Source organism: Thunnus maccoyii, chromosome 18 (genome assembly GCF_910596095.1).
Source record: "Thunnus maccoyii chromosome 18, fThuMac1.1, whole genome shotgun sequence".
Taxonomy (NCBI): domain Eukaryota; kingdom Metazoa; phylum Chordata; class Actinopteri; order Scombriformes; family Scombridae; genus Thunnus; species Thunnus maccoyii.
The window spans coordinates 13911521-13939355 of record NC_056550.1 but is presented as its reverse complement, the minus strand read 5'-3'; the positions used below and the strand labels follow the sequence as shown (position 1 = coordinate 13939355).

The following is a 27835-nucleotide window of genomic DNA, read 5'->3' as shown; positions in this document are numbered from 1 at the left end:
TAATGCTGAAACAAATGAAGAAAAAAGAATATAAAACTGTGAGAAACACTTTATGATTTATTTATAGATTATTTGTATGCAAATCACATCTGGCAAATGCTTAATAATTTTAATGAATAGGTAATAAATGTAACAGCAAGATGTTCTTTACTTATGCCCTTTTATATGGTAATTGCTTGAGTTAAGGATTTTTGGAGGACGGAAACATGCTAGAGTTGATGTTACATAACACATTTCATAGAGTATCTACAGTAGATTAAAGGGAATATATTTTTATCGGTGTAATATTAGAATACATATGCAATGCCTGAAGAGGAAAAAGAATTTCATGCCATAACCTCCTTAAACCTGAAGGTTATCTCACCAACCATAACCTATAAAAACTAATGAAGTCAGAGCTTAGAAACACCTTCCTGATCCAAGTGGAATAGGCTGGAGGAGATAAGGAGGAAAATAAATTTACCCGAATGTGCAAGAGATAGACATATTTCATATTTCAAACAAACATTTCTGTTTGTAATCTTTAAAACAACAGAATTTGTTAACAGCCGGGTTTGTCAAAGGGATTCCTACAGTTAGGAGTGACATTTTAAAGCATATGGCACCTCTTTAAGTCTGTGGAAAAGAACAGCCGGTGGAACCTTCCCTCTCTCAACTCCATCTGAAAGGAAGAAAGAGGCTGTTGAATATTCATGACCATATTCATGACAGCATAAGGTATCCACTGGGATGTCAGAGGGGCAGGTCAAGGCTTTGAACGTACTTACCTCAGTGAGGGTTCTGTTAGATAGCAGCCCACAAGAGGTTTAGGTAAGAGAGCCCAAACTCTCTGAACCTCCATGTTGTGTCAAAGGTCAATGCTCCGTTGACCCTGGCAGTTGGGATACTGCAGGGAGCCAAAGGACAATCAAATTAATTCTACCTGGCCAAGACAGTCAGAGGTTCTGTTTGTGTATGTGTGTTCGGGGTCACTGTCAATATCCAGTCCCACACGTTTAGGGCATGTGACTGATTATAAACTGCTCACAAGTGGCCCGTTTGCTGTTCTGTATTTGCTTCAATCCAGTCAGTCAATTGTTCTCTCGATAAAAGATTATGATGAATTTGTTTTGTCCCAAAGAATCTACTTTCCCCCCCTCTGCTCTTTTCACTTTGTATGAGTCAAGACAACAGACTAATTGGTGCATTAAAACAACCTGAAGCCTGAAATAAAGTGAGGCGGAGAGTACAGTCTCAAAGCTGCGTGAGGATTAGAAGACAGAAAAGAGTTGAAGACAAAAAGAAAGAGGGAAGCAGTGATAATGAAGAGAGAAACAAAAAAGACGAGAAAAAGGGAACCCGAAACAAAGAACAAACATGATAGGGAAACAAACTTAGCAAGCAAGCCGAATGAAAGACACAGCCAGCCTTCTAGCTTGTACAGAGATTTGTGAGTGTATGTGTTAAAGTTTTATATGTGCTGGAGACAAATTGCAGCACAGAGAGAGCATCTGAGCTGGGATCAGACAACCAAAGAGACGAGGGGGAGGCCAAATCAGCGGTGGCTCCAGACCTGGCAGGAACCTCACGTCTCTTACATACCAGACTCTCACACTGAGCCTTGTTTGTTTGTCTGCTTTTCTATTTTCATCCTCCGTTCATCATCACAATAATACCCCTCCTTTCTCCTTGGCCAAAAACTTCTACAGTATATCTCATCCTTCTTCTTCCCGCACTCTCTCTGTGGCCAAAAGTGATTTTTCTTCTCATGTTCTCCATGTTGCACTCAAGTTACCTTACGTTTCAAGCACAAAGTGACACGAGGACAGATTGTGTTTCATAATGAAGCAGGCAAGATGCATCAGCTGTAGTTGTAATATTCTGTAGGGTGCTGTGCTTGAGCACCTTGCTTGTACTTCATACTGTATAACATACATTATAAATAGTGCATATTAGCACAACGTTTGACCTTGTTACATCATCCAACCTCAGATGCTTGCTGAAAATGTCATACCGTTTTAATACGTCAGCAAATTAGTGAAGCCACATAAAAAACAAAGAATACATCTCAGTGTTCTGTCAGACTATGTGATTTTCTTTTTAGTTCATTTCTGCTCACCTTAGTGTGCAATCAGCTTATTTTCACTAAAATTAGCCTCTTCGGTAAACTTGATTCAAGTCAAATTCAGAGGACAGACAATTGATGGAAAAAATGAGTGAGCCGTGAAATGCCTTTTCAGATATTTTCCTATGCTTTGATTACAGTCTTGCGCTTCCTTTGTAACACAACAACACTGATATACAGCTACCAAATGGCTATAATGTGGTGCTGAGCCCATCTCTTACAAAAAACCAACACAATAGACCATAAAGTAGTGAAAAAGCTTTGTGATAAAACTTTGATTTCAAAAGCAGTTTAAAAGAAGACACTGACACTGTCAGTTTGATCTCCTTGATCCAGGGTGGTATAGACCCCACTTCAGCCCCTCTAGAGTTTCTGAGATGCCAGTTTGAGGGTATCTTGGCAGCTGGCATCTCTGCAACTGTCTTGCATCGTCTGGCATTCACCCTGCCTGCAACAGCTGGAGGGGGGGCGGACTGACAGTCACAGACAGCAAAGATCAAAGAGAAGTAAAAATGGAGGGACAGAGCCCATCTGTCAACCCAAGCAGTCACATCCTGCTCAGTGCTGTACAATGGCAGCTGGCTGGAGCCCTACGCTTGCTTGGCAAAGCATCAAGTCATCCTGATTATTTGCATCCACCCATACCAGGTCTAACAGTAGTTCAACAAGGAGATACCAACAAAAGATTAATTACTTTACTTATTTACAAGATAATTGGGCCTAAAAGCCAATGCTGGCTCAAACTTCTTAATGTAACTGAGTGATGTTGTAGATGAGTTTGTCACACAGCAGAGATTTGAGTTAAATATTTATGTATTTATTCTGGATTGATCTTGTGTTGTAGTATTTGCATGTATTTTGAGTTATCTTGTGTTTATGTAGTTTTGCTTTGCATGTTAGTTGCTTTGGATTTCTTTGCATGTATGTTGACCTGCCTGTGTGATCATGCCAGATCACCCACACCTCTGCGCAGTCTAGTACCTCTAATTAATCAATGCATGCAGATCCCGGCAAGCAGTGGGCCAGAGAGGCGGCTGGGAAGGCGGAACTGTACCTCCAGAGAAGGTACAACTGGCTACCTGCCAGAGGTCAAAGGCGGCAGCAGGAAACAGAAAAGAGGGCAGAGAAGAGAGCATGTGTCAGGAGGAGGAGGCGGCGGTGTGAGAGTTCCTGAGGGGAATGACAGAGATGCTAGGTGTGTGCAATTTTGGTCATTGATGGCTTGAGTATCTCTCTCTTTCAGCATACCCATGGGCGCACCTTTTATTTATTTATTGTGTTGACATTTTTACCTTATTATATTCTCATTCTAAAGTTCTGTACTAAATTATTATTTTATTAATTTCTTTCACGTGATCCTTGGTTACCCAGTGCTGCTGTCTGCCTGATAAAAGAACCTGAACATAAAATTCCTAAGGCTAAGTTTATGTGTGAGATGATGGACCTCTGATACTAAAACAATCAATCCTGGACACTGGTGGTGTGCTGGGTGGAGGACTGTCACTGATTTAAAAACAGTGGTAAGACAATAAACATAGGGAGGTTATGACTGATTTTGAAGTGGCCTCTAGAAAAGAGGGAAACAGACTGAAGCAAAGGGAATGTCCTCAGAAAAGCAAAGGAAATGTTTCGAATAATGGGAACGATAACAGAAAGGCTACACATGAATGTAATGTACTGACAGCAACCTTTTTCCAGAGTGATTATTTCAAGTCCGTTGATGAACTTTTGCTTAATTGGAAAAACAATTTATGGCTATATTTGTGCCTTAGCATAGCAGCATTTGCAGGCTCTTATCTAACCTTTAGCTTGTCTTTTTCTCTAACCGCGTTTTGGTGATGGCTTAATTATGTTCAATAGATGTGTTTTTGCTTTAGTGTTTCAGCTTTGCATAAATGTGTATTCATGCTTGAAAATTACCTTGCCATCATTTTCACTTTTCATATTTCCTTTGATGTCAATACATTAATTTCAGATGGCTGTGATGAATGCAATTTGCCTGAGTGATCAGTCTCGTTAGCTGTGGTGTGTGTGGGTGGACCGGGTGTGTTCTCGCTTGCACTCCCTCTGCCTCGTTCTGTGTTTATGGGTGAGCAGAAATGCAGTTCTCTGGTGATCATTGACACAAGCATGGGCAATGAGGTGAGCTCAGAGGTGCACTGAGACTCTGCTCATTTAGGAAAATCAAACAAAGACACAACATCAGCTTCACAAAATCTTAAAAAATGTGGTTCAATATTTTGAGTAATACACTTATTTGCTGCCGGAGAGTTAGATGAGAATATTGAAACCACTCATATCTGGTGTAACTGGAGACAGGATACTGTTAGCTTAGCAAAAAGACTAGAAACAAGGGGAAACTGCATAGTTTAGCTCTGTCCAATTTAAACAAAATCAGCGTACCAGCACTGCTAAAGATCACAAATTAACATGCTACTCTAATTTGTTTAATCTGTAGGATCCAGGAAGTTACTGGTCCCAGCTAAGAAAAAACTGAATTGTAATTTCTTATGCTTTTTTGTTTTGTTTTGTTTTGTTTTTGTTTTTGTTAAAAAGCTAACCAGCTGCTGGCATAGCCTTATATTTAACAGACAGATATGATATCTTCTCATCTCTGCCAGAAAGCAAATAAGTGAATTTCCCAAAATGTGGAACTATTCCTTTAATATTTCAAGGTGTGTAAGTTTTATGTTCTTATTCATAGTGAATGCTATTCATTTCTTGCACAAGGCTCCTTGTGTCTTGATTTAGCTTCTTTGATGACCGAAAAAAATGATCACCTAAAACTAGAGAAATAGCAACAAATTCTCCAATGGCTCTTTGTTGGAATGACATTATAAAGTCTATGACTTGTTCAGCACATGCAGTTTGACAGGTAAGGTTTGAGCATGTGTCATCTTACATATGAAGAACAAACTGTATATAGTTTTTTATTTATGTGTTAAAAGAGTATATGCATGTCTTTACAATTCCTCACGGACAGCACGTTGATGTAGTAGCCATCCACCATGCCCGCTGACGTACTGTGGCCATACCGTGCTCTCTAATAGCTGTCTGCTCCAGTCTACCTGCCCTGTCGTATCTATGTCTCATGGATGTATGACAGCCCTGAAGCTGTGCAGTGCCACCATCATGGAACACTTGACATCTTCATGTATTTATGACTCTATTAAAAAGCTGCACAAGGACAAGGGGGTAGTGTGTGATGGCGTTTCATTCTTCCTTCTCTCCCTCCCATCGTACTCCCCCTCTTTTTTCCATTTTTCTCAGTCATTAGCTCAGATTTATGTAACCACCCGTTGATAGAAAGTAGATAAATGTAAGGTTAATATAAAACCGAGTAGGGATATTTGTGGTAAACATAGAAATTTCCTGTCTTTTGTCATTTTTAGATGACATGTATTTCATTTATCACAACCTTTAATGTATAATGCCTAATATAATGAGTTACTGCAGGCTAGATTCTAGCATCTATAAATTATATCAGTGAAATGATTTGAGAGAATATTTGGGATTTCATTAGAATACAAAGACTGATTATTTATTGGCATGCTGTGCATTTGTGAAAGGGTAATAACACAGTGCATATATTAAGCTACAGTATAATGTACCAGGTGGTCCATGAGATGTCTGTTGTCTGGTGGGTGTCTATATGCCTGCTGCCCACACGGATTTTAAAAGGCCAGACATGTAGCCGTATCAAAGGGCAGAAGAAAATGCAGTTTTACAAGCTCAGAGAGGCCAGTTTACTGAAAGCCAGCAAACACTTGCTGAGAAGTTGCTAAAGATGATGACCCTTTGACACACCAGTGCTTGTGTGTGTGACTAAAATGATCTTTATGAGGACAAAGAAGTCAGCAGTTATAAAATCACAACCCTCACACATGCAGGGTGACAAATGTGTGATTGCATCTTTTGTGTGTCTGTGCGTGTCTTCTGCTCTCAGTTCAATAGGCCCATTTCACCTGTCCTTGCAATCATCTCCTCCATTCAAGAAGACGGTCAGAAACAGTCCGTCAGTGTGCTCTCTCATTACAACCATGCCATCTCACTTAGGCCAAAAGATCATAGAAATCTGGTTGCTGCATCGTATATAGCAATGATATACTTAAATATATGCCAGACTTGGTTCTCAAATATAAGAATGTCAAAGGGGGGGAAATCAGATTTTTGACCATGTGCAGCGTCAACAGCAGTTTTACACTAAAACATGTTACTGCAGTGCAGTAACGTATCTTGCATGTAGCGTATCCTCAGATTTCCTGCCTTAACCTGATTTCTCCCAATAACATGGCTTTATGTAAACACAATGACATTTTGAGGATCCACTGTGGAAAGCACATGGCATACACATTCACCTCCTCTCACAGATAAGCTCATAGCAGCTTAAATTTAAAGAAAGAGTGAATGGTATGCAGATCACATGAGACATCAAGTGAAGAATACAGACTTCCACCTCTGTAAACATAACCAACAATATCCTAGAGAACAGGTACCAATTACAGAGACTCAACTTAAGTATCTGATCAAAGACTCTTTTGATGACAAAAATTGCAGCTACATCAGCTTAGAATAGAAATTCTAACTGCACCATATTTTTTCCTTATTAGATTCATTATGAGTCATTATGTGCACTTTCGCTATTTACTGTACGAGCACAATGCTACCCGCAGTATATGCCTTTTCTGAAACGTGTAACAGCAGCACGTGTAAGCTAAGCACCCACCAATAAAGAAATGTCTGAAAAAAAGAAAACTCAAGGCTCAGTAACAAAAAATACTATATATTAAATAATCTTTCACCAAACTTCTCAAGACCCTTCAGTACATCTCAGCCAGCGCTAGCATTATGAAAGCAACAGTCCGAAAAATCCATGGAGGTTATAGCAGCCTATCCACCAGTGTGCTCATAGATAAATGTAGAGCCTGAATTAATGCAACTTTGTAGTTATGTAATGAACTTCAAATACTAAAGTTTTAGTCATCGGAGCTGTCACAAAGTAGTGTAACATATTGCAAACAAAGCTATAATTATAAAACAGCACAGTCTTTGTTACTGCTGTGAAAGAGCTGTGTATGACATGGGTCTTGTCTCTTTCACTCTGCATGCCAGGTTTTTTTTGCACAAACCCACTTTTTCTTGTGCTTGAGACAAAGAAGCTCCAAACACAAAATTAGCGAAAACTACAGTGTTGTTTTTTGCTGTAATGGCTCAAATAAACCTAAATTGGCAATAAATTATGTGTGATGATAACTGGCACATACATTTCAAGTTCACTTAAGTTAAGTATATACTATATTCATCCCAATTTGAAAAAATATCTGAATACTGTTTAGATTAGGGTGTGAAGCATACTTTGCAATGGCATGAGATGATTATTGTCACTGTTTGCATTTGATTGACCCATAAGGTGGCCTAGTCTATAGTCATTCTGAAGAGACACAAGTCCCTTAAGCAATTTTGTTATGTATTACTCTTTTCTTAATAACTAGCATTGTACCATCCTATAAAGATATTCACCATGTCTTAAAGGGTAGAAGAAATGTGACCCTAACACAATACACAGATGTTAACATTAGAAGAGATCAGAGCGGGTTGCTCAAATAAATATCATCTACATTAAGTGTTCAGTCACTCAATAAATCCCCCTCAGAGGTTTATTAAAAGTTAGATATCAAAGTAGCCTTCCAGACAGAGGGGAGTAGACAGCTGTTTAGCAGGCAGTTAGCACCACAGTCTTGTCAAACAAACAAAAATCATAAGAACACACATTGATGAATACACACTCACACAAACCGACACATTATACAGTACTCTGGAGAATATACATAGCAGCTATTTAAAAGTGGTGATAATGACTACGTTACCCACCAACACCGTGGGAACCCGGGCCTGAGGGGCCCATGGGATTCACCAGAGAACTGCTTCAAAGCCCAGCCAAAATAAGATACTGGGTAACATGAATTAGAGGCTACAGCACCAATGAAAAAAAGACAATTAAATTGAAATAACTGCCAATAAAAATGAGGAGTGGTTCAACTTTCTTTCCTTCCTGTAATTTTTGCATGCTGTGTGTTCACCTCAAGAATGCCTACATATGTTTAGGGGAATTGCTGTCTTTAGGTTACATGTTTTGATTATCTCAAGGCAATGGAGGAACACAGACCAAGTCCCTGTGTTATTTAAACCCAGAGTGTATATCTGTCTAATCAATCAATGAAAAAGCCTTTGGCCATGACATGTGCACACAAACACATACATACAGAAGACAGGGCTATTGCTGTCCACTGCAGAGAAACCACGCTCCTCCCACTAACTCTACTTATAGACAAATTAAAACATTGATTGCCCTCAATGTACTTAAACTTGTATTGATTTGGCTCAGCTGTCTGAAATTACCTCCAACCTGCATACCTCACGGACACACTTTGACATGGACATATACACAAACATTTATGACTAAAAGAATTGCAGAATGCTAAGTTTACCCATAGAGATCATGTTCAGCACTCCAGCGAAACCGCTGTCACAGCCAGACTTGGATCAACACAATCCTGCACATGAGTGCATGCACACACACACAGAGCTTGAACACAGCTTTGAGGCACACAATCCCTTACAACACCTTCTGTTGATTCATGGCAGTACATCAATCTTTCGTGCCTCTCAGGTGTTACTCACAAACACACACACAGCTATACATTCAAAATAATTGAAGATGCATATTCGCAAATACTCTGTGGTAGACACACACACACACACCGTACACACCACTGCCCCAATGTAATTGACTGGCTCCGCTGGGACAGAGCCTTGGGTGGGGCTCAGGTGATGAGGGGAAAAGAGGTTGATGAGTCTAAAGCACCTAAAGAAATTACTTCTTTTCTCTCTGCTTTATATTCCTTTTGTGTCACTCCTTTTCCGTGGTTTTTCCCTATACAGCTCCAGATGTGATAAATGAGTCACTTCGACTGTGTGCGCTACAGTCTTAAATCATATGCGCTTTTTTTTTTCCAAACAACCTTCTCTTACATGAGGAGAGAATATGGCCTCCAAGGACAGAAAGAAACTCCTTTCTCTTCATGTCAAATATTGTGTGTGGTTTAACTTGACTTCTTCACATTAACTAGCAGTATCCCCAGGCTACAAGCACAGTGTCCTTGTAAAAGTGTGGGTTGGACCCTAGGATGGGAAAATGTGAAGTGGAGAGTGTGGTGTGAAGTGATTAGGTCTTTGTCCAAATGCCTCTGGCTGCACTTCGACCGACTTCTGCCAAGGAGACAGTGGAGGGGGGACAGTGACAAAATGAAGGGGAGCAGGTAGGTTAAAGCTCAATTAAGCAATTGCTCTGAAATTAACACTGAATCAGATGACTGCCTGGTACTAGCACCGATCCCACTGAGAATCAATACCTGAGTCTGAAGCTTTATGCTGCTTTTAGCTCATTTTTTTAGGTTTTCTGGTCTTACTTTTGATGAGTAGCAAAGACAGAGGACTCAAGAAGGACACCCAAGGTTTTTTATTCATTTTTTATAACTGTGTCCCAATTCTATACTACTTACTACTTGTATACAGTGTGTACTATATACCTATACTACTTATATATAATCGTTATGGTATACTGTTTTTACGGTTAGTATAGAAGAAATCAACATTCTTTGCCATTTTATACTAACAAGAAGACAATACCTGCTCTGTCAGATGTCAAACTGTGGCACAGCAATCAATTTTTTTTAATATACATACTGACTGCTTTAAGTATATTTAATTTTGTCATGTTTCCACACTCAAAACTCGCTTTAGTATTAGTATTAGTATTAGTAGTATACTAGTATAATATTAGTAGAATGTAGAAAATAACTACTTTAACATTGCATATAACATTTTATAAATATCAATTTATTATGGATGTATAATTTATAACTTTGACCTGCTTCAACCCCGTCAAAGGTTAGCTTGACATTATGTCATGCGTCTCCTCTTCTCACGTATTCATTCTATGCCAGCTAGCTAGCATAGCTACGATGATGAGCTAACTAGGCATGCAGTATCCTAGCAGATAGATTGTCAAAAATAATTCCGCACATTATAGACCCAGACCAAACAGGCTTTATCACAAACAGACATTTATCTGATAATGGAAGACAAACCCTGAATATAGTAGACCACTCACAGAAAATGAATACTCAAACATTGATCCTCACTTTGGATGCTAAAAAAGCCTTTGACAGGGTGTCATGGTCCTTATTATTAGAAACCTGTGTTAAGTTCGGTTTCCATGACACTTTTATCAAATGGAGCAAGCAATGTATAACACATCAAGAGCACAGATCAGAGCGAACGGGACCCTGTCAGATAGCTTTGAATTAAATAGGGGAATGAGACAAGGGGATCCACTTCCACCTTTAATTTTTGCGATCTTTATTGAACCCCTGGCAGCATACATCAGAGCGACCAATGAAGTTGAAGGTGTGAAAATAGCACAGGAATATCACAAATTGGCCTTATATGCAGATGATGTGGTTCTATATATCACAAACTTAGAAAAATCATTACCAATACCTATGAAAATTATTAATAACTATGGTTTAGTATCAAGGTACAAGCTAAATATGCAGAAGTGTGAAGCAATGGTTTTAGGTGCACTTGTCAGCAAAGAATTGAAAAAGGAATATCAATGGAGATGGGACATGGATAGAGTCAAATATCTGGGAACTGTGATACCAAAGAATATCAAGTTACTATATCAAGTGAACTATAACTGTTTGGAGGCACAAATAAGGCAAGATCTGAATCAGTGGAGAACTGTTTCTCTATCAATAGGTGGAAGAATAGATGCAATCAGAATGAACGTACTCACCTGTTTTTTGTTCTTATTCCAGACAATACCTCTGTATATAAGTGCAAATGCTTTTAAAAAATGGGACAAAATGATAAGCAAATTTGTATGGGACAGTAAAAAACCAAGAATAAACTGAAGACGCTTAAAATGGCTAAAGAGAAGGGTGGACTTGTTCTCCCCAATCTAAAGCACTGCTATTATGCAGCCCAAATATAACCAATACGTACCTGGTTAAATGATAACTCTGAAGCAAGGTGGAGGCCAATAGAGAAGTACATGTGTCGAGTTTCAATAAAAACAATACCTTTCTGTAAAAAGAGTCAATGGAGGGCACAAATAACTGATAATACACTAATCAGAAATACTCTGGAGACTTGGGGTAGAATGAAGAAAAACTGTGACTTGAGGGATGACCTAATTGCATTGGGAGAAATAAAGGAAGACCCTGAATTTACCCCTAACACACAAGATACAGCTTTTAATACATGGGCAAAAAAGAATTAACAATATTTGGACAATGCCTAAATGAAAATGGAATAATGACATTCGAATCTTTAAGGCAACATTACCATTTACCACACTCCTACTTCTTCCGATATTTACAAGTGAGAAGTTATATTCAGAATAGTAAAATAGGAAGGAAGATCAGCAGTGATCTTCATCCACTTGTGCAATTTCTGATAAAGAATTATAGTAATATCAGAGTGCCACATCAAATCTCAGCAATTTACGCTATCTTAGAAAACAGCCACAATCAACAAGACATAAGAGTAAAACTAAAATGGGAAGAAGAACTTAACATGAACATATGAGTACACTTGGAAGGAAATGAATCGTAATCTACATACAACCACTGCATCTCCTTATTGGAGAGAGTATGCATGGAAAATACAATCACACTACTTTTTAACACCAGCTCAACAAGCTAAATACAATTGTAATATATCACCGAACTGCTGGAGGGAGTGTGGTGGACCCTATGCTAACTTTAGTCATATTTTTTGGTTTTACCCATCATTACAATTGTACACAATATACAGAAAGAAATCAATACTATCTTAAAATTCTACTATTCATCTGAATACAGACTTTGTGCTGTTAGGCAATACAGTAGACAAAATACGGAATGAAAATGATAAATACCTGTTAAGGATATATAACAGTATAACAGCACTTAAACAGATAACAAGAAACTGGCTCCAAAAAACATGTCCTCTGACAGATAAATGGAGAGACACAGTCCAACAAATATATCAGATGGAATACTTAACTTATAAAATCAGGGGGAATTTGAAGCTATTTGAAAAAAGACGGTCCAAATGGTCAAGTTATTATAATATGGTAAATGAACAAGGAATTGAAGCTATCGGTTTGTGGTTTGGACATTTCAAGGCTGAGGGTCACTTAGGGGTGCACTACATGTAACTTACTTGGAGTGAGGACTTGTAAAAATTTTTTTTTCCTCTTTCTTCCCCCTGTCTTCCTACTTTGTTCTGTTTTTGTCTTTGCCTTTGTCTCAGCTCTTTGATGCTGTATGTTTTGTCTTAGATTTCCTTTTTTTTTTTTCTTCCTCTCTCCTTCTTTATCTTCCTCTTCTAAAGAAGAAGGTGGGAAATTCTGATAGAAGAATAAACTATGGATTTATGGAATACTTCAAGTAAATTCTCAAATATGAACTGGGATCAAAGACGTTTTTCTATTAATTCAGAATAACTACAACATTGTACAATCAAAGTTAGTACTGTAAAATTGTCATTATTTATTTATTTATTATTTTAATTTATTGTATAACTTATTGTATGATGTATCACCAGGTGACACACCCACACACATTATTTATGTATATCATTAAAAAAATGTATTGTCATCATTACATGGGCTATACAACATAAGTAAAAAGTATGAAATGCCATGATGATAATAAAAAATAACTACGCATGCAGTAAAATATGGCAGAAAAATGGAGGAAAAAATACAACTTTAATAAGCAGTGGGAGGAAGAGTTCTTCACAAAAGTAAAAGAAAAGGGTGTATGTCTTATTTGTGGAGCAACGGCAAAGCGGCACAACATAGAGAGACACTTCAATACATGCCGCAAGACCTTAAATGCTAGCTACCTGCCAGGCAAATCATTACAGGTAGAAAAAGCCTGTGAGTTAAGACATCTTTGGGCAAACAGCAATCTTTTTTCACTAGGCCAGTGAAAAAGTCCCAAGCAGCAACGGAAGCCTTGTTTAGAGCTACACAGAAAGGAGCAATGATGCTGATCACAAATATCTTCAAAGACGAGAAGAATGGGCCCGAAGTCATCTCTGCTTTTTCCGACATCCAACTGGGGGTAAATACAATCACCAGAAGACTGTCAGCTGGACCAAGATCTGAGTATGTGCAGGTGGTTTATCATCCAGTGCGACAAGTCAGTGGACACCAGCAGTATGGCGCAGCTAGTTGTGTTTGTACGAATGGTGTTCCATGATTTCTCCACAAAAGAAGAACGCCTGACACTACTGCTACTGAAGACAACTACAAGGGGTGTTGATATCTACAATGCGGTGCAAGGGTATTTCGTGGAGAAAAAGGTACTGTTGAAAAAACTAGTGTCTGTGATGATCAGCTGTCAAACAGGCTTTGTCATGCAATGCAAAGGTGACCCAGATTTCACCAAATTTCTACATTACCACTGCATCATTCATCAGCTGGCGATATGTGCAAAAGTGATGGGCTTTGATCATGTAATGACTCCAGTCATGAAGATCATAAACAGCATCTGCTCCAAAGCTAAACAACACAGGTCATTCAAAGTTCTGTTGGAGGAACTGTCAGCTGAATATGGTGACTGGTTACTACACACTGTAATCCAATGGCTCAGCAGGGAAAGAATTTTGCAGTGTTTTTTTATTATTTTTGGGCGAAATCAAAGAGTTCATGGAATCCAGAGTAGAGCACGCCTCGCTGCTTCAGGACACTGAGTGGATACTAGACCTTGAACTGTGAACTGCAAGGAAAAGGCAGGACTGTCTCTGACATGATCAGTGCTATAAACACATTGAAAGCCAAGATGGACATTTACAGATAAAGTCAGTGCTGAATAACAATGCTTCTGCATCTGGGGCCTTCAACAGGGCTGCAGAAAAGTACTCCCAACTCATAATTAGCAAGAGTTTGAGGACAGGTTCTGTGACTTTGATAAGCTGGAGCCATGTGTGTTATTCATTTCAAATCCTTTCATGCAAATGAACATGACATGCATTGCTGAGCAACTAAGTGCAGCATTCAGCCTGGATGCTGGTGAGGTAAAGATGGAAATTCTCACGTTGCATAGTGACATTAACCTCAAAGCCCAAACTTTTGGTGCCTTGTGAACCCAGAAAAGTACAAAGGTGTATGCACAGCAGCTATGAAAGTTGCCTGTCTTTTTGGTTCAACCCATCAGTGTGAATCAGCCTTTTCTGATATGAATTTCATTAAGAATAAACACAGAACACGCCTTATTGATACACACCTAGACGACTCAATCAGAGTTGCAGTGTCAAGTTATATCCCTGATTACAGTGCACTTGTAAACAGTATGCAATGCCAAGCTTCCCACTAAAAGACCTTTACAGGTGTTTATAGATGTTTTCTTTTGAAACATAAAAAAGGAGTTTAGGAACTTTAACTTTAAACTTCAATATTATTGTAAATGTGACAAATGTGATATTGTATGACTCTCAAATGTTTTAACAGATTAATTGTTGAGATTAACAGAGAAATCATTAAACTTGCATTTTTAAATACATATATATATATATATATATATATTTGTTTTCTTATGATCAATTGGATAAACATTAATATCGATTTCGAGGAATCATTAACATTAATCAGTGAACACAGACAGTCTCCTAACATATGTAGCCTCTTAAATGTATAATATTCATTATTTAAAAAGTAAACTGAGCAAATTTATATTATTTAGGAAGATTGTATCAAACAAGTAGCCCCCCATATTATGCTCTACCCTTCAGGTAGCTCTCAGTCTCACAAAGGTTGAGACGGCTAGCTGCCTCCATCGACCACCACACATTTCACAATAAAATGCAGCATGTTGCTCCCCGGCCACACCACATTGAGCCTACCACTGTAAAGTGTAAAGTTGGTGGTGTGCAGGTACGTACAGTGGATGGGATGACTAAGTGGGAGTGAGAGATGCTTTGATGAAGCATGGTGCAACGTTAGGGATCTTTTATGTTATGTTAAGATATTACCTGCAATAGTGTTGCGCTGCTACTTGATCGCGCTGACAAGAGTGTGAGCAACAGAAATTGATGGGTAGGCACCTTACATGGCAGCCTCTGCTATCAGCGTATGAATGTGTGTGTGAATGGGTGAATGTGGCATGTAGTGTAAAGTGCTTTGAGTGGTCGGAAGACTAGAAAGGCGTTATATGAGTGCAGTCCATTTACCGTTTACCAAGGAATTTCTGATTCTTACATATAGAACCTTTAAATTTTATTAATTATAATTTCATCTAAATGTGTCAGCTCTCTACTTGAAAGAATTACCAACCACAACCATGATAAATAAAATGTCAAACCCTAAAATAACGTACACTGTTAAATCAGTATCCATCTCCTATCATGGTTATCTCTTCTTCTCATTTGCCAGGTCGATTGGAAGGCGGCTGTTCTGGTCGACTGTTGGTTATCATGTGGTACTGATGGTGTCAAAAAAAAAAAAAAAAAGTTTCCAAATTATTATTTTTTACAGAAATATTTTTAAAAATAGTTTGCCGTTTAGGCAAACAAGAAACAGAATCTTAGTTTAATGTTTTCTGCATGAAAGATATCTTTCTATTTAGATCTGTCAGGTAAATGAATCTGGTTATTAAAGTGCAGCTCCTAGAGTCTGGTTTAGGTACCCTGTTGCTCCAGAAAAGTATGTCAGTATACCTTTTCCAAGTCTCCTGCTGACTTGATGCTCAAGGAGCTGCTCTGTGATGTCAGGGCTAGAACTCTAGAGACAAGCCCAACCTGCTGTGGTTCTGAGGGATGCATCACTCTCTTCCTTGGCATCCCCTTGTCATCAGCCAGCCGTCCTCTCAAGATGGGTCTCTGCAGGTCTGGCATGCACTGTAGTCCTTTGGAACTGCACCAGTATATGTGAGCTTAATCTCTTGGAATTTTTGCTTCAGAATTTGCAGTACCTAAAGAAAAAAAGACAACACAACAAGTTGTACATGATGACACTTAATTTGTAGTAGTTTTTGTAGAAGTTGTATTTGTAATTGTAATTATAAATACAGGTAAATCAGTGGTTTAACACGGTAATCGGGTTTTACATATAGCAAAATTCCATCCCTGTTTTTCATTGTTGGCCTGTGGATATGATGGTTATAATCCAGGCCTGCAGGCAGGACACAAGCCTCATACACACAGGTGGGCTGAAGGAGAACCTCTTGGACATGTACATAAAAATGTGGAGTGTAGGTGGTTGTTGCCAATGCTGGAATAACAACTTTTTCTCCAGGATTTTCCACCACTGAAACAGGCTTTCACCATCTGAACTGCATTTGTAGAATGACCCATGCTTGGCTTAAATCTCCTGTAACGGGCTAGATATTCTAAAGCCTGAATACAGAGCCAAGAGGAGGTGCAGAAGTCTAGTGTTCTCTCAGACAACTTGAATAACAATATGCAAAGGTTATTTTTGCCTGATGACGCCAAAAATAAACTGCTTTAAGCCTGTTGTTGTTAAGTAAGCAACACCTTACTAGTCATCTAAAAGCTGCCTTAAAATTGGAGCTGATTGACAGCCTAAGCATAACCGCTTATTTCCACCAACATACATTTTTTAGTTATTTATGAAATTAAATACAATAAACAAACACTGTATGTGACTGTAACAAAACAGAAACAGTCATCAAAACCAAAACCCCATTCTCAATTGTGTCTCAATTGTGCATCATTGCAGCAAAACTGTTACCCTTTACCAAAGAGTATACTTGCACAAGATGCATGTGTTGGTGTTGTGGTCATCCGCCACAATGGCGTTTACCAAAGAGTATGCGCATACAAGATGATACGTTGGCGTTTTGGTTGTCCGCCAGAAACTGTTATAAATGGATATTCATTCAGTTTTAAGCAACATTTTTACAATAAACTTTTAGATCTTGGTCGTTTTTAACCGTAACTTTTAACTGGAAGAAGGATTTTAGTCGTTAGACGTCTGGATCTTAAGTTATCAGAGAAACAAGCTGAGCAAACATTAGCAGCAGCTCGGCTAGCAGCCCCTCCTGGATGTCCTGTGCCTGCCTAACAGCAATGAAGAAATTGCTTTATTCACTGTTTTTACCTGTTTTAATCAGTCTGTTTTAGTCTGATTTAGTCAGATCTGTTTTAGAAGTAATCCCAAGCCAGAGAAGCTGGTTGTCTAACAATAAAGACAACTCCCATGATCCTGCACTACTTCACAACGTCATCAAACTTCGTCTTTTGTTATCGTTTTGATTGAGAGACCCCTAGCAGCAGAAATTAAATATTGTGCGTTTAAAATCAAAATGGAACGAATTGCACACAAGTTTTTCTTTTTTTACTCACAATGCAGAGTGTAAAGACAAAAAAGAGAACAAGAATTAAATGTGATGGAGAAGATGAAGACTGGGATAATTAGAGGCAGAGATGGAACCAGACGGAACTGAAATATATAAAAAGCGATACTAAACTTGTGATGACACTGTGATGCTGTGATGATCTGAGCACAAATGAGGGCAATGTGCTCATTATCAGCAATCAACAGACACGCCTGTTATATGACTTTGCTTTAGAAGTACTGTAGGCTAAACTTGTGCGCTAGTTTGGCAAACTATCCAGCAAACTGTTTCACTTGTAACTAATGTGATGATTAATGACTCCATTGATCATACAGTAAAACTGCTTTAATGTTGCGAATAAAATACCGTAAATTTTATTGTGTAGCGTACACATTTACAGTTGAAAAACACTATGTACTTGTTAAAAAACACATTTGCTTGGTGTACTGAAAGTAATATAACCAGTGCAGTGCATATTGGCATACAAATGGCCTACACTCAGGTACAGGTAAAGCACACTAAATGAGTGAGTAGTACAGCATGTGAGAGTAGGAGAAAGGCCTGGGTGTGTTGGGGAAAGCTTATTCTCTATATCTCTGATAAAGAAGTGCAGAAACCCAGTAGAGAGAGGAAGAGCTAAGAGACAGAACACCCACAGTCAGCCCCTCTCTCACTCCCCCTAAGGCTGTGCCATTGATCTGCCTGCCAGCTACACTTAAAGTGGTTTGGGAGAGAGCAGAAGAGGGGGTTGTGAATCACATAATATCTGTCGTATGACCTGTGATTCATACGACAGGTGCATGGCCTATAGCATAACTTGTACTAAACCAAAAGGTGAATTAACAAGCTTTATTGTTACAATTAGTTTTAATGTGTTTTTGTTTTGTTTTGTTTCATTTTTTATGTGTAATGTTATTGTAAAATGAATACCATTAAGTTTTGGACTGTTGACTGAATAAAAATAGCAATATGAAGACTTAATTTAGGCTGTAGGATAAAGCGATGCACATTTTTCCACTACTGTCTGATATTATATAGACAAATTTATAAATTGATGTAAAAAATAATCTGATTAATTTCAGAACAAAAAGCAAATAAAACAATTTGCAGAAGGTTAACATGAAAAGAAACAGTTTTACAAAGGTCAAACTGTATATAGACACAGTATCCTATACTATCTGTCAGACTAGTACCTGTCTGGGTTACATGAGATGAATGCCCTCGTTCAGTCACTTTGTAGAGTGTCCTATGAAATTAAAATGCATTTGTAACAGTAAGTGCATATATATATATATGGTGTTCCTCAGCGTTGGCATTGATCCTACAAGTCTCTGAACTCTACTGGACGGATGAACACCATTCTTCAAAAAGATATTCCCTCATTTGGTGTTTTGATGATGGTAGTGGAGAGCGCTGTTTAACACATCAGTCCAAAATCTCACAGGTGTTCAATTAGGTTGAGATCTGGTGACTGCGAAGGTCATATGTCACAGCCCGGCTCATAGGCTGCGACAAAATATGGGAAACCAGACGAGTTTTGTAACTTAGGATAAGTGTTTATTTACAAAATATAGTAAATAAACACTTAATAATAATAATATAGATATAGATATAGAGATATAGATATATACACACACATACAGGTATATATAAGGTATAAGAACACCATGAACGCACTACCAACTCTGAACCTGCTGATCTGTCTCTTTCTCCGCCCTCACAGTGGGAGATGAGCAATAAGAGAAGTTTCTCATGGGAATGAAGAAGGAAAGAAAGTAGCCCTCTTCAGTCATGCCTCCCTGTCTGCTGGCAATTACAGCTCCATTGGCTGAATCATTAGAGTAATTTACTTACAAAGTGCTCCATACTCCACTTTGAAGAGTCAAACTGGCCCACCATTTCCCTCCTGCATCAGACCAGCATGCACACATTTCGACCCAGTCAATATAAATGATTGTCTTCTTTTGCTCCCTTACAGAGCCAATCTTTAAAGTTCTCTGCACTCAGGTGCAGTATTTGTAATACTCGCAGGACCTGCATTATATGTAGCAGACTTAAACTGCTTTATATAAATATGCCTAAAAGAGCAGAGCGATTGTCACAGTAGTACAGTGTTTATTTTTTCATTTATTTTCATTGTCCTTTTTTGACATTAACCTCTGACCAGCAATGGAAAACACTACAAAATTGGCCTAAAATCAATTGATTCTTGAAAAAACAGTAATAATACAGTTTGGTGACATGTATAATGTGTGGCTGTTAACAAATCTGTAGTTGGTATTACTGCTCCTGGTCATCTACATTTCTGTGTTAATAATTTTATAAGATATGTTAATTTGATCTCTGTTTGTGCCCTTAACCATATTTTGCAGATGGGTGTGTGTGTGTGGTCATCTAGGCTCTATCAGCAGTGTTCAATACACATATTACACATAATTCCATGTTCATTACGTTTGTGCAGATTGGATTGCTATTTGCAAGACCCCTATAGCCATCACTCACATAGGAAAAGTGGCAGATGGAGGCTACAGTTTATACATACATTCACATCAATATTATAATCAACCAACCAGACATTGAGGAACAGGATAACTGATAAACAGGGTAATGATTAGATTAAAAAAAAACAAAAAAAACAACAAAAAACACCAAATACACATAAACACACACTATTAAATACCAATATCCTCCATTCCGTTTACCCCAGTCTGTGTGGTATATGACATTTGCCAGTAAATCATTTTGTCAATTAATCACGTGTCAACCAGGGAAAAGGAAATGGCAGGTCTTGACTGATATCGTTTATGGGAAAAAACGAACAACTGGATACCAAGAATGAGCTGGGGAACTTATGGAGGAAGAGATTGGGACTTCTGAGGAAAAGCAGTGTGCTACAATCTAACAACACTTGGCCTTGATTCAGAGAGAATTCCAGAAGAGTAGCTGCACCAAAAATGAGCTCCTGAATACATCTCAAACTTGGACCTAAAAAAAGTGGGACATTTTGCAAAATAACCCTCAAATAATCTGAAGAAAGGACTCTCAAGAAAAAGTAACAGCATTAATCAGCAAGAACAGAAGAGGAAATTTCATCTTTGGACAAAAGCTAACAGAAGAGTTATTTTATGAAAACAAGAAGACAAACTTAAAAAAATTAAAGGATCCTTGTTGGTATCATTAATGTATCTGGTAAACTGTATGTAGTTTGGGAGGGAGGGGGGGGGTTGTTTTGTTTTTTAGCCAGTGTTGATGGGCTAGAAAAGCTAGCCTAGCCTAGCTCCCCTTGGAGTAAACAAGCGGTCGCCATGGAAACTGGTCAGCAGACAGCTAAGCACAGCACAGCCCTCAGAGCGGAGTGCAGGGTAATTGACAACCCTGCTAAATGTAAGAGTGGAACAGCTACGGAGAAACACAAATAGAAGGCAGGAACACAAAGAGCACAAAGAAGGAAGGAAGAACAACCTCATATTCTTCACTGATTCCTTCTACATCCAGAGAGATACTCTGTGCAGCGATTATGCATACATATCCAGTGAGGGCATTGGCTCAGGAGGCAGATTAAAGATCTGTAAAGATGAACACCTTGACAAGGATGACCCTCTGCTTACTATCACATATTACACCAAAGGAAAGGTCATGGTCCAAGGGAATGAAGCCAATCTGAGGTCCTTTGAAGAGACATTCCCCCTGTTGAAAGCTGAGGTGGACACCAAGAAGATCAGTGTCCCCTCTGACAGTGAAGATGATGAGAGCCCACCACCTTGTCCATCTCTGGCCCTCCCACACCTGCCAACTCCACCAACCAGCTGAAGGAGAGTATGTCACTGCTAGAGCTGGACTTTGCTGAATTCAAATAGCTGACCCAACCCAGACTGTCTGACCCCCCAGACAACACTCTGCAGCAGCTTAAAGAGGAGCTCCAGCAGCTCAAGAGAGACAACCGGGCCTTGGCATCTGACCTCAGAGGAAGTGTAGAGGCACTCAAATAGGAGATCAGTGTGCTCCGTGTTCAGTTAGCCAAAGTGACGGAGAATGCTGAGAATAAAGAGAGGAGCTTCACCAGGCAAGTCCAACGCCTGACAAACCAACTTTCATCAGTCACCACAATGACAAGTACAGAGACACAGACTCTCCCCTGCGAGTGTCTCAAACCCCTGCCTTGTCTCTGTTCCACCCGCTCTACTCTGCACCCAGCCCAACAACACCCTGGCACATCCTGATACATCCACACAGTCAGCTGCAAACTGCCAGCTCTGCCCATCTCAGCTTCCCCCTGAAGAGCAAGCCCCACAAGTGGTCCTGCTGGCTGACTCTAATGGGAAAATCCTGGCCACAAACAAGCTTTTTCCTGGTAACAAAGTGCTGTCTAAACGCTGCAGCACCTCATTGTGGTCTCCACCCTGCTGCCTAGGACAGACACCCCTCCTCATGTCATCCATGACATTAATATGGAGATCAGAGGAGGATTTGCCACCTTACTTACCCACTCCTCACATGCCCACCACCTCACCACTGTGAAGCACATTCAGAGGAGTCTACCTTCCCCCGCCTCAGCCCATGCCCACCAACCCCCTTTATAGCATCAGCAGCAGAGCTACACAGCAGTAGCTGCCCCTTGTCCCTCTCCCCAACCACAGCAGTGGAGCTATGCTGCAGTTGTAGCCCAGCCTATTGCCACAGTCCCTCCCCCTACTACCTCTGAGCTGGGAGACATCGGGGAGATGGTGCACACCCTTTGCACCCTGCTTATGTTCAGCTAAGATGTACATACTGAGAATACCTTCCCACTTGAGTAACAGAACAACATGGGAATGTATTGCTAGTTAGTAGCAGGGATAATAGCAACAGCAGTAGTCAGTAAAGTAGTAGTATTTGTGGGGGAGGGGGGGTTTTGGTGGGGTATAAAGGAGATCTTTGCCATCAGATTTTATCAGTAAAACAAGGTAAATCAAACATTTTGTTAAGGTTAGATCAAACCCTGGGTATAACTGATAGGGATCAATAAATATCTCTGTGCTATTTGTATAACCCCAGAAGATTCTTATTTTGAAGAAGACATTTTTGAGACTCTCCTTTAGAAATTGCCTATTTCCAAGCCCAGGGAAACGTGCTTCTAACTGTAAATCTGAATGGACGAACAGGAATTGAACCTGATGTCATCAACCCGCAGGAAAACAACCATGTGTTTGGTCAGTCTCCTCTGTTTACCACACCAACCATCACCCATCGGAACAACCTTGACTCTGAAATAAATCAAAATGGCAAGGAGGTAGTGCATCTCTGTTGGGCCTTAGGCCTATGCATAGTTAACGGTAGGTTCAGCAGGGACTCTTCAGGGAGTTTCACATGCCCCTCAGCTCTTGGGTCTAGTGTAGTAGACTATGCAATCACTGATATGGACCCCTCCACTATCAGTGCATTCACTGTCAGACAAAAATCCCTCTTTTCAGACCATGACCAAATAAATGTGTTCTTTAAACTCTCAGGTCAAATGAGTGACACAAAACTATCTGAGGGGGCCCAGACAGTGGAGACAGATTCATCATGGCCTTGAACTCCCCTGATTTGATGAATGACATATCAATATATGACCAAAATCAATATGTCCCTACCAGAGATGGTGTAAAAAAAAGGCCATGAGGCAGCTATTAAAGCTGACCTTATAAAAATTGTAGCCTGTTAAAAGGCAAAACACTGACAAATGTTTTGGTCAAGAATGTAAAACCATCAGAAAAGACCTGAGAAAAATAGCAAATGAAAAACATTGCCAACCAAACAACCAGCCTTACGCATTAAGTACGCATTAAATTTTAAACAAATATAACCATACAATTAGGAATAAAAAACAAAATTATACCCACATGAAACTTGAAGATATTGAGAACGCCATTCATCAAAATCAATTGTGGGATATGTGGAACACCTTTAACACAAAGCAACCACAAGCATTACCCATCCAGAATGGTGACATCTGGAGAGAACATTTTGAAAATCTGTGCAAAGAAATACCAATAAATCTAATTAATTTAGATCAATGTATTATAAAAGAAAAACTCCAAACAATAGAAGAAACAATTAAAGACAACAAAACCCCCTTGATTTCCCCAATTACTTGGGAAGAATTGACCACACAGACAAAATATCTCCAGCCAAGGACAGCTTGTGGTCTAGACAGCATTAAAAATGAAATGCTCAAATGCAGCACCCCAGAGATGCAGGGTGCAGTGTAGAAGCTGCTCAATATCGTCTTACAATCAGGATGTTTTCCTAACATCTGGTGCAAAGGGCTCATTTCCCACATTCATAAGAGTGGGGACAAATCAGACCCTAGTAACTACCGTAAGGAAATTATTCTTATTGATTTCAAGAAAGCTTTTGACTATTTGGCATGAAGGGCTCTATTACAGATTTCTACATTGTGGTATTGATTAATATCTTACACTGCACCGTAACTGTTTTCATTATATTTAAATGTCTTTTTATATTGCCTCGTTTTGCTTCACATTCTTTCTTGATGCCTTTTTCGTTTTATGTAAAGCACTTTGAATTGCAATGTTGTTGAAATATGCTATACAAATAAACCTGCCTTGCTTTGCTTTGCCTATAGGGGGCAAAATGTATGATCTGGTTGAATCAATGTATTTGGAAAATAGGTGTGCTGTTAAAATTGGAGACAAACAAACTGAGTTCTTCACCCAGAGATTAGGTGTTTGTTAGGGTTACAATTTAGGTCTGATTTTATTCAATGTGTATATAAATAAACTTGCTGTTCAGTTGGATCAATGTGCTGCTCCTGGTCTCTCCCTCCTAGGTAGAGAGGTGAAGTCTCTGTTTTATGCTGATGACCTTGTTCTACTGTCTCCTACTGAACAAGGACTACAGTAACAGCTGGACATAGTAGAAAAATATTGTCAGAACTGGGCCCTGGCAGTAAATATGAAGAAAACAAATGTCATGATTTTTCAAAAATGCCCCAGATGTCAGGAGAATAAATACCACTTCACCATAAATAATCATGTAATTGAACGTAGTATGAGTTATATCTACCTTAGTATAACCATAACAGCATGAGGGAGTTTCAACATGGCAGTGAATGCACTAAAAGAAAACGTTTGAAGAGCTCTAACTGCAATTAAGAGAAAATTTCCAAATTCTAATTAAAATGTGGCAACCCAGTTAAAATATTTGATAGTGTGATCCTGCCCATTGTGCTCTATGGTAGTGGAGTATGGGGTCCACTCAATCATCATAGCTATACCCGTTGGGACAAACATCCAACAGAATCTTTACGTGCAGAATTCTGCAGATATGTTTTACATGTACACAGAAAAACACCAATAAATGCATGTAGAGCAGAATAAGGCAGATACCCACTGATAATTAATGTTGTGTTAATGTTCATATTATTGTTATTTTGTACTATCCAGATTGTATTTTAATGCTTTGGCAACATCGTTCTTGAAACTTTGATGCCAATAAAGCCCACTGAATTTACTTGAATTTAGCCTACTTGAATTGAATTGAATGTTTTCATACTCAGAAACTCTCAGACTTTACCTCTAAACTTCTCTCCTCATCTTTCATTCTTTCACCTCGAAGAACAAGTTACTGATCAAAGTTTCAAATGCATTTATTGATGGTGTGTTGTCCTGCATCAGTGCATATTCCCAACAATTATTTATTAAGGAGGACTGGAGGGTTGTAAGAAAAAAAAAAAAAAAAAAAAGTCTATATATATATATATATATATATATATATATATATAGACCCACATCTATGCTGCTACACAAATTCTCCATTATGTTTTTGTATATACTGTAAATATGATACATTATTAGTTTTATTGAAAAAAATACAAAATTGTTGTAATTTAATGTATAATTCTTTAAAATACAAAACGAAAAAAGAAAACAAAAAGATTTATACTGGCTTTACAAGTCACTATTTGTATATTTATAAGTATTTTTGTGAGTGTGTCTACAAGGAAGTGATGTGTATTTATTTTCTACAGCCAAAGGAACAAAGGAATCCAGGTCTATGTGTGATTGTGATGAGATCTGTGAGTGCCCTCTAGTGTTTAAAGCCTCTGCCTCTGTAATCATGAAAAAGATGAGTGACAACTGCATCACAGATGCCGCCCTCAGCATTGCATGCTGTGGGTAATAGCACTAATTGCTATTACTAATGGATAAAGCATTTATTTTCTGTACACCTGCCGTCCTGCCAGATATCTCTTTTTCAGGGAGCATTTCAATCTCAGGAGACAAATTCAAACACGTGGTGTGCAGCAGTCATAAAAGACAGCAAAGACGGCAATATAATGAGACATCAATCATGAAGACAGACAGTGAAAATGATGATTAAACAAAACAACTGCAAGATTCCATCATCCATAACTTGCATGCTCAAAAACAAAGAGCTCCTTATTATGAGCTAAACCTTTTCTCACCACAACTAGACTGATTATTGTAGAATTATCAGTGTGTGTGAGTGAGAAACTGCTGTAAATTATCATTCTTTACTATTAGCTGTACTTGTAGTGCACTAACATGAAGATATCCTTTACACTTTAGTTAATACAGGCCTGGACACATCAGAGACACACAGGATCTAAAAACTGGTAAAATAGAAAAGCTGCTTTCAGCTACCACACCTCCATTTTAGTACTCAGGGAGACCCAGAAAAGAAAATAATGAAACCAATTATAAAAGCAGTCATTTTGATTAGGCACACATGCAAAATCTCTAAGCTACAAAATGATGCGAAGAAACAACCTCTCTCTGCAACACAGATCCCAGTATGACTCAGTATGACACTGACACATGATATGTGGCTTCTATTTGTCACTCATTACAGCTCAAAAATTACTCCACTTTTATGCTGTAACCATCTTTGTTTTTTTATCTCCTCTGTACCTTTTGTTATTTTCTCTCATTTCCACACAACTGTGCATAAGCAAACCGCAACCAAACTAATCAAACACACATGTACCATGCATGCACGCTGATGTACACAAACACATGCACACAGTTTTATAATAAGCTTGTACATGTTTCCTCTGTTGATAGACTTCCAACCTTGAGAGCCCCATTAGAACAAAGCTAAAAAAAAAAAAACACTGAATCTAAACTGTGAGGAGAAGTTATTACCTCCAGCTATAAAATGCCCTGCCCTTTTACACAACAACAATGACACATTCTGGCCACATCAACCATATGTTCCACCATTCTCACTTTTCTGTATCCAATTTATTTTGCCCTGCCATGCAGGCAAGAAGGAGAGGTAGCTGATATCAAATCTGTTGGTTGTGTTTAGAAATCTTCTATAGAAGGAAGAGTTCTATAATTAGAATAAATAGCATGAAACTATGACAGAGCATGAGCTGATGCATACTAGAACTTTTGCATGTTGAAAGAAAAACATGAAGTTACAAGTGCGGCAGGAATCCACTTAAGGGTTAGAGAGTATTGTAGTTGGTTACACAGTAGAAATGTAGCAAATAGATAAATGACCTTGGAGAAAGCAAACAAATCTATATCTAACTTTTTTGTAATTATTTTAGTTTCTATTTGAACTTTAATTGTGTACAAAAAAGCAAATTATAATTGCTGATTGATTGTAGTGTTTAAGTGAAACAAATTCAAGTATCTGTGCAACATTCATGAGTTACAACCTTTCATGATATCAGATGATCCTCTCTTATCAACTCCATCTATCTGCCCACATTCTACTGGTATTTTACAACTGTCCACATATAGAGCTACAGACATCTTCTTCAATACAAGCACACAACTCATGGATTGACTCTTATTTGGTACTGCTGTTTTTCTTAATTTCTAATTATATGAGAAGATGATCACTGTTTTTCTCACAGAGGATATTTTGACAAAAACAGGAGAAACTCACATCAGCCTAGGTAAACTTGTCTCCTTGGAAGTTTAATTCAAGTTTTATTTTAGTTAGGAAACCTGTTCAACACTACCTGACTGTAAATCAAGAACTGTTCCAAACCATGTCTGAGAAAGACCATTTGAGTTAATCTGGTACAAAAAGCCAGTCTAGAACTAGGCCTAACCCCTAAACTGGAGACCAGTTAATGCAAATCAAATCAACTATCATTGTGCAAGGCATCCCTCCAGTGACAGTGTCTGTGTGTCTGCCTGTGCAGTTATTTGTAGTGATGACTGAAATGTTAGCATTAGTAGCTAATCTGTGGGGAGTGTTTTTGACAACCATAGCAGAGTGCTGGGTGAATGGGAATAAGGTGTCAGTGCAGCTGCTTTAATAACTGTCTAAAGACTTCTCTCTCACTTACAGA

General features: G+C 38.7%; 1 long non-coding RNA gene across 2 annotated transcripts in view; it reads right to left on the bottom strand.

The window, feature by feature from the left end:
• Positions 1-39: 39 nt before the first annotated feature.
• The window catches only part of LOC121884187, a 43562-nt gene continuing 15766 nt past the window's right edge, over positions 40-27835 (bottom strand). Inside the window, exons 2-5 of one of the 2 annotated variants that reach the window (XR_006092310.1) lie at positions 15878-16131; positions 768-886; positions 606-661; positions 40-432 (exon numbers count right to left, since the gene is read on the bottom strand). This is a non-coding gene — a long non-coding RNA (uncharacterized LOC121884187). Of the gene's footprint in view, positions 662-767; positions 887-15877; positions 16132-27835 lie in introns of both variants that reach the window. The other variant, XR_006092309.1, reaches the window with a different exon arrangement.